Source organism: Alosa alosa, chromosome 10 (assembly GCF_017589495.1).
Source record: "Alosa alosa isolate M-15738 ecotype Scorff River chromosome 10, AALO_Geno_1.1, whole genome shotgun sequence".
In the NCBI taxonomy this organism is placed as follows: Eukaryota; Metazoa; Chordata; class Actinopteri; order Clupeiformes; family Clupeidae; genus Alosa; species Alosa alosa.
Genome location: NC_063198.1, coordinates 31,124,897 through 31,137,396, shown reverse-complemented (window position 1 = coordinate 31,137,396; position 12,500 = coordinate 31,124,897). Strand labels below are relative to the sequence as shown.

Genomic DNA, 12,500 nt, shown 5'->3' with positions numbered 1-12,500 from the left:
TGTCCACCAGGAAGTGTGGATGAGCTTGGGACTGAGCTGAGGCAAAGTCCTTTTAGGCAAGTCCCTCCACTCGCCGGCCATATTGCAACGCTTTTTGGGCACTCATTGGGCATCCTATTTGGCAGAAATGCGCGTGCGCAAGGTTTCACGACTCCAATCTTGCTCCATCGGCGAGTTCACAACACATGATTGGCACGATGTCTTCACAACGCACCATATGATTGGCTCAATGTATTCACATCACACCACATGATTGGCTCAATGTATTCACATGTCAATGTTTTGCCAAGGAAGGGATGGGATATGTGTAGACTAGGGGTTCTCAACGGGGGCGGTACCGCCCTGGGGGCGCTCAGACAACCTAGGGGCTTGGGAACGGAGAGTTTTTATTTTTTTTATTTTAAACTTTCATGGTTTTCACATATTTTTGGTGCAAAAATAGGCTACCTGAAATAAATAGGCTATTTTCATTCATGGGTTTCTAACCCCTCTACCGTCCCAGCTACATTTTACTGTTTATCTATGCTCAGTGGTCATACAGTGCAGTTCGGGCCTGCACACGCCCGGACTCATGTCCCCCAGCCCCAGCTATCGTCATCTCTATAATAACGCCGATAAACATGACCCAAGTTTGCGCCTTAACAGTTCAATAACCAATAAAAATGTACACAATTCACTGTGACGTCTTCATCTTTAATAAAACAACACAAACAAACATGGCGGATAGCAAGAAAAAGTGCCGACAGTACAATGCAATTTACATACATTTTTACATGTTTTTTTTTACCCAACCAGTCTCCTATTGCTTCTAACAGTGGGCTAAATCTGCTTAATAATAAAATAGGCTCATAGGGATATTTTCTTATAATTCCAGAAGAAACCAAAACAGCACAGAAATGGGCTCGTTTTTTTATTTAAGCAATATAGCATGAGTGTGAGTGGCCTATAGCCTACCCAGGGGTGTAGTTTATTTATTTATTTATTTTTTTAATTGTGTTAAATTGGGGGCGCCAGAGGATCAAAGTAATGTCAGGGGGCGTTTGCTCAAAAAAGGTTGAGAACCACTGGTGTAGACAATGGCCATATTGGTGTTACAAACTAGCCCCATGCATTTCTATGGAGGATTTTTTGAGTGCTGTGTCTCCAGATTAGAACGTTTTTGGCTGAGGTCAGTCGGGAAGTTGAGAGTGCCCATGTGAACACTTTACCTCAGGGACGGCCGGGGTCGCCGTGGAGCAGGGGTCCACCCGGATGGAGTGTCAGCTGTGGCTGTGACCGGGGGGGTGGGGGTAGGGGTTGCTAGAGTAGTGGTGGCTGAGGGGGTTGCTTTTGTTTTGGTAAGTAATCTGACTGGAACTTTGAGCTGCTTTATGACGTCACCGTCCCCGGCCGGCAAGGGTCAGCGTGCGATGGCGGTGCGCCGGCTGGCCTGCTGCTGTTCCCATGGCGATGCGCCGGCTGTCCTGCTGCTGTTCCCATACGTTTCACATCGCAGCTACTCCCTCCGGCCTCACCGCCCAGATCCATTTCACACTCCACAGCCCCCAGCCTCCCCTCCCTGTGTGTGGGAATCGTATGGGCTCCCTCGCCAGATTCACTCATCACCCCATGATGTCTGTCCTGAGCTGCACCTTTGGTCGGTAATCTCTGTTTGGAGTGTCTCACCCTGATGCTGACCCGATGTTAGCTTAAGCCTGGGTAGACAGAATTTATCAAATTTATCAAGGCTCTTCATATTTTCTGTCACTTAAATCATTGAATGTCTCTCTCTCTCTGATAAAAAATAACGTTTAAATGAAACAGACTCCTCTGAACTCGCTCAACTCACTGGAGCGTGTGGTGGAGGCATCTCTTCTCAGACCCCTGTCTGTCAGTCAGTCCCTTTCAACAGAGATCCGCAAAAGAATTGCAAAAAAGTAACATGACCGAGTACTACTGAAGCACATTCCAATTGGAGTCTTGAACAGTGTTCTGTTCTCTCTGTGTGTGTGTGTTATTGATGCCTTTTAATGAAGCAGTATCATTTTAAGGAATAATTATCAAAGATCAGACACAGCAGAAATACCACAATCAACTAATAGTGTTTTAATACACAGATGCTGACACTGGCTAATCAGACCAACAATCTACAGATGGCATCCTCAAAGAATAGAGCTAAGAGCTGGTGGAGAGCAGCAAGATAACCACACTAGCATAGAGAATAACCGCACTAGCATAGACAGCAGCAGGATAACCACACTAGCATAGAGAGCAGCAGTAGCATAGAGAGCAGCAGGATAACCACACTAGCATAGAGAATAACAACACTAGCATAGAGAATAACCAAGACTAGCATAGAGAGCAGCAGGATAACCACACTAGCATAGAGAGCAGCAGGATAACCACACTAGCATAGAGAATAACCGCACTAGCATAGAGAGCAGCAGGATAACCACACTAGCATAGAGAGCAGCAGGATAACCACACTAGCATAGAGAATAACCACACTAGCATAGAGAGCAGCAGGATAACCACACTAGCATAGAGAGCAGCAGGATAACCACACTAGCATAGAGAGCAGCAGTAGCATAGAGAGCAGCAGGATAACCACACTAGCATAGAGAATAACAACACTAGCATAGAGAATAACCGCACTAGCATAGAGAGCAGCAGGATAACCACACTAGCATAGAGAGCAGCAGGATAACCACACTAGCATAGAGAATAACCGCACTAGCATAGAGAGCAGCAGGATAACCACACTAGCATAGAGAGCAGCAGGATAACCACACTAGCATAGAGAATAACCACACTAGCATAGAGAGCAGCAGGATAACCACACTAGCATAGAGAGCAGCAGTAGCATAGACAGCAGCAGGATAACCACACTAGAATAGAGAATAACCACACTAGCATAGAGAATAACTGCACTAGCATAGAGAGCAGCAGGATAACCACACTAGCATAGAGAGCAGCAGGATAACCACACTAGCATAGAGAATAACCGCACTAGCATAGAGAGCAGCAGGATAACCACACTAGCATAGAGAGCAGCAGGATAACCACACTAGCATAGAGAATAACCACACTAGCATAGAGAGCAGCAGGATAACCACACTAGCATAGAGAATAACAACACTAGCATAGAGAGCAGCAGGATAACCACACTAGCAGAACAACCAAGTGTCCTGGCAGCATGGACAGTATGGTTCCTGTAAAAATATTTGGATCCTAAAAGTACAAAAAGTGAATTGCCCTTCCCATCTCTAATTCACTCTTACTCATGTACATGGATTCAGCTGGTTTCCATGTACAGTGAGAAGGGCTCAAATGGAATAGATTGCACTTTAATGTCATCACCCTCATATATTGCCCATCTATCATATATCAGTAAACACATCTGACTGATTTTAACAAGATAAAAAAACCCTCCATTGTACACAGGACCTCATGGGATTCCTTAACCCTTTTTGTCTGCCAGCAGACTTTTGCTATGGCACTGGGCAGGGCTTCACCACTGGACACGCTGCAGGCTTGCCGCTTTATTTTAGCCTCTTTCACAAGGGTGTGCTGACTGCGGCTTCTCTTTGTAGTTTGTAAACTAAACGTAGGGTTGAGAGGGATGCCTTTTGGGGATGTGGTTTCTTGAAGCAATCCATCTGTGGTGGTGGACTTCTTGCAGCATGCTCCGAAGAGAGAAAAAAGCAGTGGAAATAAATTAATATGTCAACAATCTGCTTTATTATCTCAGGCGGTATTATTTCAACAAAAGGGATGCTTATTTATCCTCCATATGTCCTAAATAGATTTATATTTTGTGTGCATAAAAGAATCCACTTAACCTTAATGACAGGCATTGTAGAATGTTCAACGTGCCAGTGAATCATAAAATATATTTTTTGCCTGTTTTGTTTTCTTTTGTTCTGCTTTAGGGGAACTCTAGCACGGGACAAACTCGTTTGAACCCTCAGTCTTTTTCTTCCTCTTTGGTGTGGACCAGCCTTTATACTAATGCCCTAATTAACTTGATAAGAGAAGGAAGGAGGGGGGGGCACGGAGAAGAAGGGGGTAATGACCTCAAAGGAAGTGACAGTAGCTGATAAAAGGTTGGGAAAAAAGGGAAACATTCTGTCTTGTTACAAACTGCTCTCAAGCATCCAGAGGGTCCTGCTGGGACGTGATGGCAAATGACAATAGCCAACCAGGGTGTTCCTAATCTCCCTCTGATACCAGCGGCACTAAGGGAGGTTGGAGAGTCTTTACAGAAGAGAGAGAGCGAGAGAGAGAGAGAGAAATGAGGGAGTGGAAGTTAGAACAGATGAGAGAGAGACGTCCTCTACTTCATTGCAACCTGTGCCATGTAGGCCTATCTTTTTGAAGAGACATTTTGTTCATCATAATTCAAGTGGTGATAAAAGCTTGATGATACTCTGTCCACTTGCATTAATCAAAAACCTGTCTGTTTACTTAAGTGCATGTCCCATCTCAGATCTTTGTATTTCTTTCCCGTTCATGCAGAGTGAGTGGAAAAGAGCCTTGACCGATTTCAACCTCCAATCCCTCCTGTTAAACTCGTCACAGTCCCTAAGCATATGTGGGCATGGCAGAGACGGATGGGAATGTCATATCTAAAGTGCACAGAGCTGTGATCCCTTTACTTCATTGCTGAGTAGGAGGCAATCTTCTGTCCAGCACACTCTGGAGTCCCAAGCAGCGGTAATAAAAAAGAAACAAAAATCGGAATTACAAAGTGTCCTCCTACTGAGGTTAAAAGTTCTGTAGGGTTTTGCAAGCACACTTGCAGGGGAATTCACCATGAACGTAGGAGCTCTTTTTTTAGTTTCCATATTTTTGGGCAACAATTGTGATTATTTTCATTGCCCTTTGAACCCCCCCAAACCACTATTTGCCCATCAAAGACTTCACTCTGGCCTGCCGTCTGGTTTCTTTTCTGAAATAGTAAACCCTGTCATTTTGTTTTTCTTAGGCTCAAATTGAAAATTGTTTGCAAGCCACAGGAAAACAATTCCAGTGCAAAAACACTCCATTTAAGCATAATGTCTGTCACATCTTCTTCCAAGTTCATTTAGCAGAAAGAGGGTGTGTTTGACAAACTTGGAATTATTACACCTCATTAAAATGACAGCCAAAATATGACTGCTCTGTCTAAATACACACATTGATATCTTATTTATGAGGCATTTCTGAATAATAAACATTTCATCAACACTGATCAAGTTGAGTCACATTAGTCAGCACCAAATCCATTTGTGAGACCCTCGAGTCTGAGTTCATTGCATGTGTTTATTCAATAAGGAATTATGTATGACCTTGAGAGCAAGTGGGAATAACATTAGACGTGCTAATAAGCTGCACACTAAAGTACTCTGTCACTGTGGAAGACTGATTAGTATACTAAACTCATAAGGCACTGATTAGTATACTAATCTCATAAGGCACTGATTAGTATACTAAACTCATAAGGCACTGATTAGTATACTAAACTCATAAGGCACTGATTAGTATACTAATCTCATAAGGCATTCTACAAAGAGCATTCAAACCCTTCATCCTGGCCAGGGCACCCTAACACTGACATCTGACACTGACATCTGACACTGACATAACATTGATTTGAGGTTGGCTGTTTCTCAGTCTCCAGACAGGACCTCAAATGGACAACAGATGAATGCACTTGAACACATTTGCATGGTTTGCACTATCGCTTGGCATGACTTTGAGATGATCTACGTGCAGTACCCCCACCCCCACCCCCGGTGAGGTTAGTTTTGGCTTTAACCTACAAACACTTGGCACTGGAGTGTACTGGATGGTGCCACGGTACCTCAGGAACCTGTGCATGGAATACGCAGAAATGCCGTAGAACCTGTGCATGGAATACGCACAAATGCTGCAGCCGTAGCTCAGCGCATAATCACAGTCGACATTCTCAGATGTAAATCAGAATTGCCTTGCTAAACTGCATGTAAAAGAAAGAATCAACGATGCAAAGGCATACTCCCCACGTTCGTGATCTTCTCTGCTTTGGTCTATTTCAGAAGGCTGGCTAGAAATAGTGTTTTGTTTTTTCCACATCTAAACTGAAAATTGCAGTCTTTTAATTCCTCCAAACTAAATATATGTGTTTGGACGAAGAACACAGGGCAGAGTAATGCATTGTGTGTTAGTCTCAAAGCACAGATAATGGTCTAAGTAATGTTTTCCATCTTTCAAGTGGAGCCCTAAATTGATTTGTTTTCCCACATTAATAAAATTCTTGAGACACGGGATGGGATTTGGGTGGTAGTGTTGCATTTTCTGCTTCCTTCTGGGGGGCTTGAAACTTAAAACACTTTAGCTTTGTAAATTAAATGACCCATACTCATCTGGTATGTGTAGAATCACTAAATCATACTACAGATCACACTGATAGTTCAAACAAAAGTGTTTTAGTAGAGGCTTAATGGTCAGCACACACAGCATCATACACATAGTTTTGGTAACTTCTGGCCATTGCCTTGCTCTAGTTTGAATGAATGAAAGCTGATTTGGAGCGCGCTGGATGTTGTTGCTAGCTCATTCATTTGCCTGGTGAACGAAACCCCAGTCCCCCTTCAGCTCCCCGCATACTGTATGAATGAAGCAGCTCTTTTGCCTCAGGAGAGCTCTGCAGCTGCTGGGTCAGCGAGAGTCCGCCCTGGCAGACTCCAACGATTTCATTAAGGTCCCCCGGACGGGGTCAGCGGCCTGGGAGTGATACTAATCTAAGATGCACCCTTACGACAAGCAGCATCAGCATCCTTGGACCTTGGCGATAAACAAGAGAGTCCCAGATTCAAATATTCATGGCTTGCATCACTGATGGAATCCCTGTGAGAATACAGTTGGGTGGAGCACAACGTCAGGGTGATGTTAGGATTCCACAAGCCGCCTTTATAAGTCCTCTCAGATGCTGTCTCCTAGGTGACTAGGAAAGAAATGAGACTAGCCGCACACCTCTTCAACAGTGAAGAGGCGAGAGGTGGTAGCATATGGTAAAGCTGTTTGCAGGCGTGCGAGATATGCACTTTTCATGTGTCCGTTGCTCAATCATCTTCCCAATAGGAGAGAGCTGTCAGTGCACTTTGACCTTAGCCCTGTCTCAAGGGTGCAGCTTGATATCTGTTAGCGAAAGCTGATTTTTGTGTCTGACTTCTAATGTTAATCTGCAGGTAAATGCCTCTATCCAATAGAAATGCAATCCAGATAAGGTGTACTGTTGCACAGTATGCACAGAATGCACAGTATGTTTCACCATGCATTGCATGGTTTTATTATATGAAATCTCCAAGAAAGAACATCTGTCTTTATGGTAACTGTTTGCATCCTTCTTTTGACATTAAATATCTGGATGCACTTGCACCTCTGGTTTTCAAAAGGAATGCAAAACTACAGTGCTAAACCATTCTGGCTGTCTGAGATGCTGAGGTGAACTTTGACCTGTCCTTGGCCCTGTCTGCCATGCGTCTGTCATTTCAGTTGCAAGGTATTCATAATGACATTCCATGTCTTGTGTCAATATGTTATAGTGATGCTAGCTCCTTGATGATCAATTAAAGCTGCAGTTGGCAAGTCTGACAGATTGAGGGGACTTAGTCCCCTAACTCTCATGCCCCTCCCCCACTACCACCAAGCACCCTCTCATCGAGTTTGTGCTCGTTAGTGCGCACCAGACTGTGATTGACAGTCAGATCTCACACAGCCCTGCTCTGATTGGACCAGAAGAACCGGGAGCTGTATATTTTTGCAGGCTCTAGGTGGAGGTAATGCAGGTTTTTTATTCTAAAACCGGCTGATTTATGTTGAGCATAGTGTATGTGAGCATAGTGTCGATTTCAGTGAATATGATCAAACAAATCTTACCCAAATGCAGCTTTAATGACTACCTACTGTACAGTATTCATGAGAATAGACCAAATGGTTAATAATGGGTTAAACATATTCTTAAACCTTCCAGAACATTCCAGTGAAATATTCAACCCTTCTAAGGGCCATCACAAACTCTCAGTAAAAAAGAGTAATTATAAAACTAACAAAAGCAAAGAGGGACTTTGCAACTTTGGTGCTTGATACTCACAAATCATCACACTTGTAAAAATTAGCAACAGATGCTGATTATCCAATTATTTTTCCTTTTCTTTCTTTCTTTCTTCCTTTCTTCCTTTCTTCCTTTCTTCCTTTCTTTCTTGTCTTTGCATTCGCTTGTGCAGATATTTTCTTTCTCCCTCATTCCTACTCCCGACTCCTGAGCTTTCTTCCTTCAGGCCTTAATGTGTAACGCAGAGCCGGGGAGCCATTTCCAGGGCATTTAATCAGTGTTTATAGGAGAGCCATTTTGACCCTGATATGGGTGGGATGGATCCCCCCAGGGACAAGTGACTGGCACCCTCCCATCCTGCCAAATGAATGAAACTCCAATGGCAGATTTCATCTGCTGCAGTGCTGCTAAATATCATAGTAGTATACAGCTCAGGAGTTTGCCAAATGAACTCCATACCCGCTGCCCCTCCACCCTCCCCACCCCTCCACCCTCCGCACCCTGCCTCATTCCAGCTTTTTCTCCACTCTTTGGCAAGAGGAGACTGCACTGCCGGTGAACAAATCGTTCCCAGCTCAGGTCACCAAATGGATGTTTAATCGGAGGGTCCAGATGTTCGGCAATGCACTACTTTTTTGTTTATGATTATTGTGTGTGTGTGTGTGTGTGTGTGTGTATGTGTGTGTGTGCATTTTTTTTTTCATTTTTTTGCCGGGGAGTTTGGAATCTCTTCCAAATACAGAACAAGCTCTGTGTGCAGAGTATAGGGACGCTCTGAGTATGTAATTACTTGTTTGTGTTGCATAAAGATTACCTCTTCATTAAGCTGTTTGTCCAAGGGATAACAAGGCTGGCAATGTTATGACAGCCTGTTTGCAGGAGAGTGTGCCTATTCAGTGCATACATTGGGCCCACTCTCATCTGTTGAGGTTGCTCTGGCCAATGGTGAGGTTTGGAGGGGCACACAGGCCCCAAACAAAACCTTTGTGTTTTAAAATGCATAACAAATGAAGGTATACAGCCATTGAACACATAAAGAGGTACTGAACACCTACTGACTTGAAAAGTAATTGAAATAAGCTGCCCAGGAGAACTTGCATGCATCATAGTCCTAGCCTCACCATTGGTATGGACTACTATGTGGAAGCAGGCTTGTGTAAGCTCCTCACCTAAGAACGTTTCAATAATATTTCAGACCAGTGCTAAAGGTCACCAGCTGTTACGTAAAAGATTCATGAGGTGATGACAGGTGGCCACCTCAACACGTGCCAAAATTATGGACGGCGCTGTATGAGATGATGTCCTCACTACCGTGTCCCAATGCATTAGATGATGTCCTCTCTATCGTGTCCCCTTGCTGGACACAAACATAGGAGATAGCACCTCCATTCACCATATCAGCATGTGTATGTGTGTGTGTGTGTGTGTGTTTACATATCGGTCTCCTTGTAGGCCTCAACAGAGATACTGCTCAGAAAGTGCCTAGTCCAGCATGTGCGATGAGGTCATCACTGCGAACATGTGCGACGCCATATGGACCGGCCCGTTAACTCTCTTTCTCTCTCTGTGTTATGACAACAGAGGCCTCCTGCTCTAAGAGGTCCACTCGGCCCCACGTCTGCCTGGTGGAATTGAATTACTGAATCACTCAGCAATCCATCGAGCATACCACCCCCACACACACACACATACACAAACACAGTGAGAGCCCAGCCCTTAGAATATTATGTTTTTGACTTGAAACGATTGCCACTCATGATATGTCATTCATCACCCTCACTGCAAACATCAGAGCAATTAAGAGAGCAATTTAGTGAGGTGGTGTTGGTATTGCACAACTGCTTAGGTATGTGTCAGGCCGACCAGCTGGTCAGTTCTCCCTTACACACCACTGGGAGTTCAGTAATGCTATACACATACATGCGCAGCGCTTGTGGGCACAGACCTCTTGGCATTCCAGTACCTCCACTCCTTTAACACTGTCTGGTGTCTGTACCTCCACTCATTTAAGACTGTCTTGTGTCTGTATCTCCTCTCCTTTAACACTGTCTTGTGTCTGTACCTCCACTCCTTTAACACTGTCTTGTGTCTGTACCTCTACTCCTTTAAAGGTAAACTATGCAGTATTGGCAATTTCCTTACTGTTTTTTTTTTTTTTTGTTTTTGCTTATTTTTCGCTTGCTCTGTCATGACGAATGGCTGAGAAACTCCATCGTTACCTTTTTCTAGCCGGTGCCTGGCGTGTATGTGTATTTGAATGCAGTAAAGCAATTCGTTACACTCGTTATACCTGACACTGAGGCTGTCGGCCCGCCGGCCCACAGTTGCAAGGGTGGTTTTTCCGCTCACAGGCGCTAGGGGGAAGCGAGACGGCCACCATTCAACCTGAAAAAGTCATATAACCATTCCAATGACTCTGAAGCTGGTAAATGAAGGTAAATGAAGCTAAAAAACTTGCATATTAAGCTAAAAAACCTGCATAGTGTACCTTTAACACTGTCTTGTGTCTGTACCTCCTCTCCTTTAACACTGTCTTGTGTCTGTACCTCCTCTCCTTTAACACTGTCTTGTGTAAGTGACGCCGATCTGAACCACCTCTAATGTTTTTTATTTGCTTGTTCAAAATAAGTGTCATTTTTCTTATGGCTCCTTGCTGGCTCATTCCTGCTGTTTTAAAACTGGCATTCCTGATGAGATGAACTCCTTGATACTGCCTTGTGTTGTCACCCGATCGTCCGCCCGGGCCCAATCTCACCTGGCACTGGTGTTCTGCTGCTCTGCATGCGAGACTGCGGTAGATCAAATTCTCCTCTCGCGTCAGCCAGAGCTGTTTGTGAGCACAGCTAGTATGCAGTTGATTGAAAACTCTCAAACAATTTTTTGAAAGCGGAAACCAAGCTTGGCAGTTGCCTCATCTCCTCCTTAATCACATGGAATTGCTTGGAATGCATCTGCCGAGAGATGAGGAATGAGGAATGTGAACCAGGAGGGAAAATGAAAATGGCAGACCACACTCAAGCAGACTGTGTAGAATGCCAGGGGAGAGGTGGCATCCATTGCCTGGGCATCTCTCTCGAGCGTCCCATTAAAACGCTGGCACACAGGAGAGTCTGGGATGAGGCATTTACCACCCAGCTCTGGCAGTATCTCTTCAAACAGGAATACGCACTTCCGTGTGCGTCGGTCTCTAGCCCACCCAATTATCTCGAGGACAGTCGAGAGCACTTTGTTCGGGCCGTGCAGATGGACGCTGGCGATAACGCGGGCGGCCGTGGGACTACAGGCCAGAGATGCCCCCTAGATCCCAATATGATGAGGTCCCACGAGGCCATGGGACTTCCTCACCTCCCTGGGCCATGGACGCCCCTGCGCCTGAGCCTCCGTGTCTGCGTCGCTCTTCACAGGAAGTGGACGGAGTGGATGACACAAGGACAACACAGAGGCTCTGTCCAGTCTCCAGCAACGGAGGGAAAGGAGGCAGATGGATCTGGGGTGGGGGGCAACAGAGTCCTTGTAAATATTGAGGTGACCGCCCTTTATATTTCAGTCTCAGAATCATGGGAAAAGGAACCTATCAGCATTGGACTAATGCCTAGAGACGTTATGCTGAGCTCAGGAATTATGGTCTGTCGGTACATTCAGGAGGTGCTGAGGAAATTCAATACAAACATCTTAATGTCCAACCACCAATAGTTGAATTCAAGCTTTTTTTTCTTATTTTTTGGTCAGGAAATTAGCCTAGATTGTAAATACAGGATGTGAGTGTCAAATCTGCCTGTCCAGCTAATGTTCCTGTTTACCTGCTGTATACATTCATAAGTCCAAAAAGCAAACTTTTACTGTAATCCTTCCGTTCAAAGCCAGTGTTTATTATCAAGTTGAGTCTTATCTTTTTGTAGACTTGTAGACTGTAGACTAAATACGCTTCTGTGTAAATTGTAAATATACTAAAAATATATCTGCCAGCTGATTTATGAAGCTTGCCCTTGGTCATGTTCGTGTATCATGTTTGTAGTCTGTCTGCAGACGGTTGAACTTGACCGCTGGTTGGGCCACCTGTTTGAGTCTCTCATCTCATCCAACATGTGGACATTTCCCTCTGGAGTCGTTCTCAGCCTTTCTCAGCAGAGAACTAAACTAGCGCAAGAGACTAGGAGTACACAGCACAAGAGGGAGAGAGAGAGAGAGAGAGAGAGAGAGAGAGAGAGAGAGAGAGAGAGAGAGAGAAGAGGGAGTAAGAGAAGAGAAGAGGGAGAGAGAGAGAAGAGAAGAGGGAGAGAGAGAAAAGGGAGAGAGAGAAGAGAAGAGAGAGAGAAGAAAGAGAGAGGGAGAGAGAGAAGAGAAGAGGGAGAGAGAGAGAGAGAAGAATTGTCGCTTAACTTTTATGTCTTACTTAATTTACAGTTCTGTTAAACATTATTTTATTTATATTTTTGTGTACATG

General features: G+C 44.5%; 1 protein-coding gene across 1 annotated transcript in view; it reads left to right on the top strand.

Moving 5' to 3' along the window:
* rhol (rhodopsin, like) overlaps positions 1–12,500 on the top strand; it is a 43,146-nt gene that overhangs the window by 12,831 nt on the left and 17,815 nt on the right. The gene's annotated exons all lie outside the window — the stretch shown is intronic.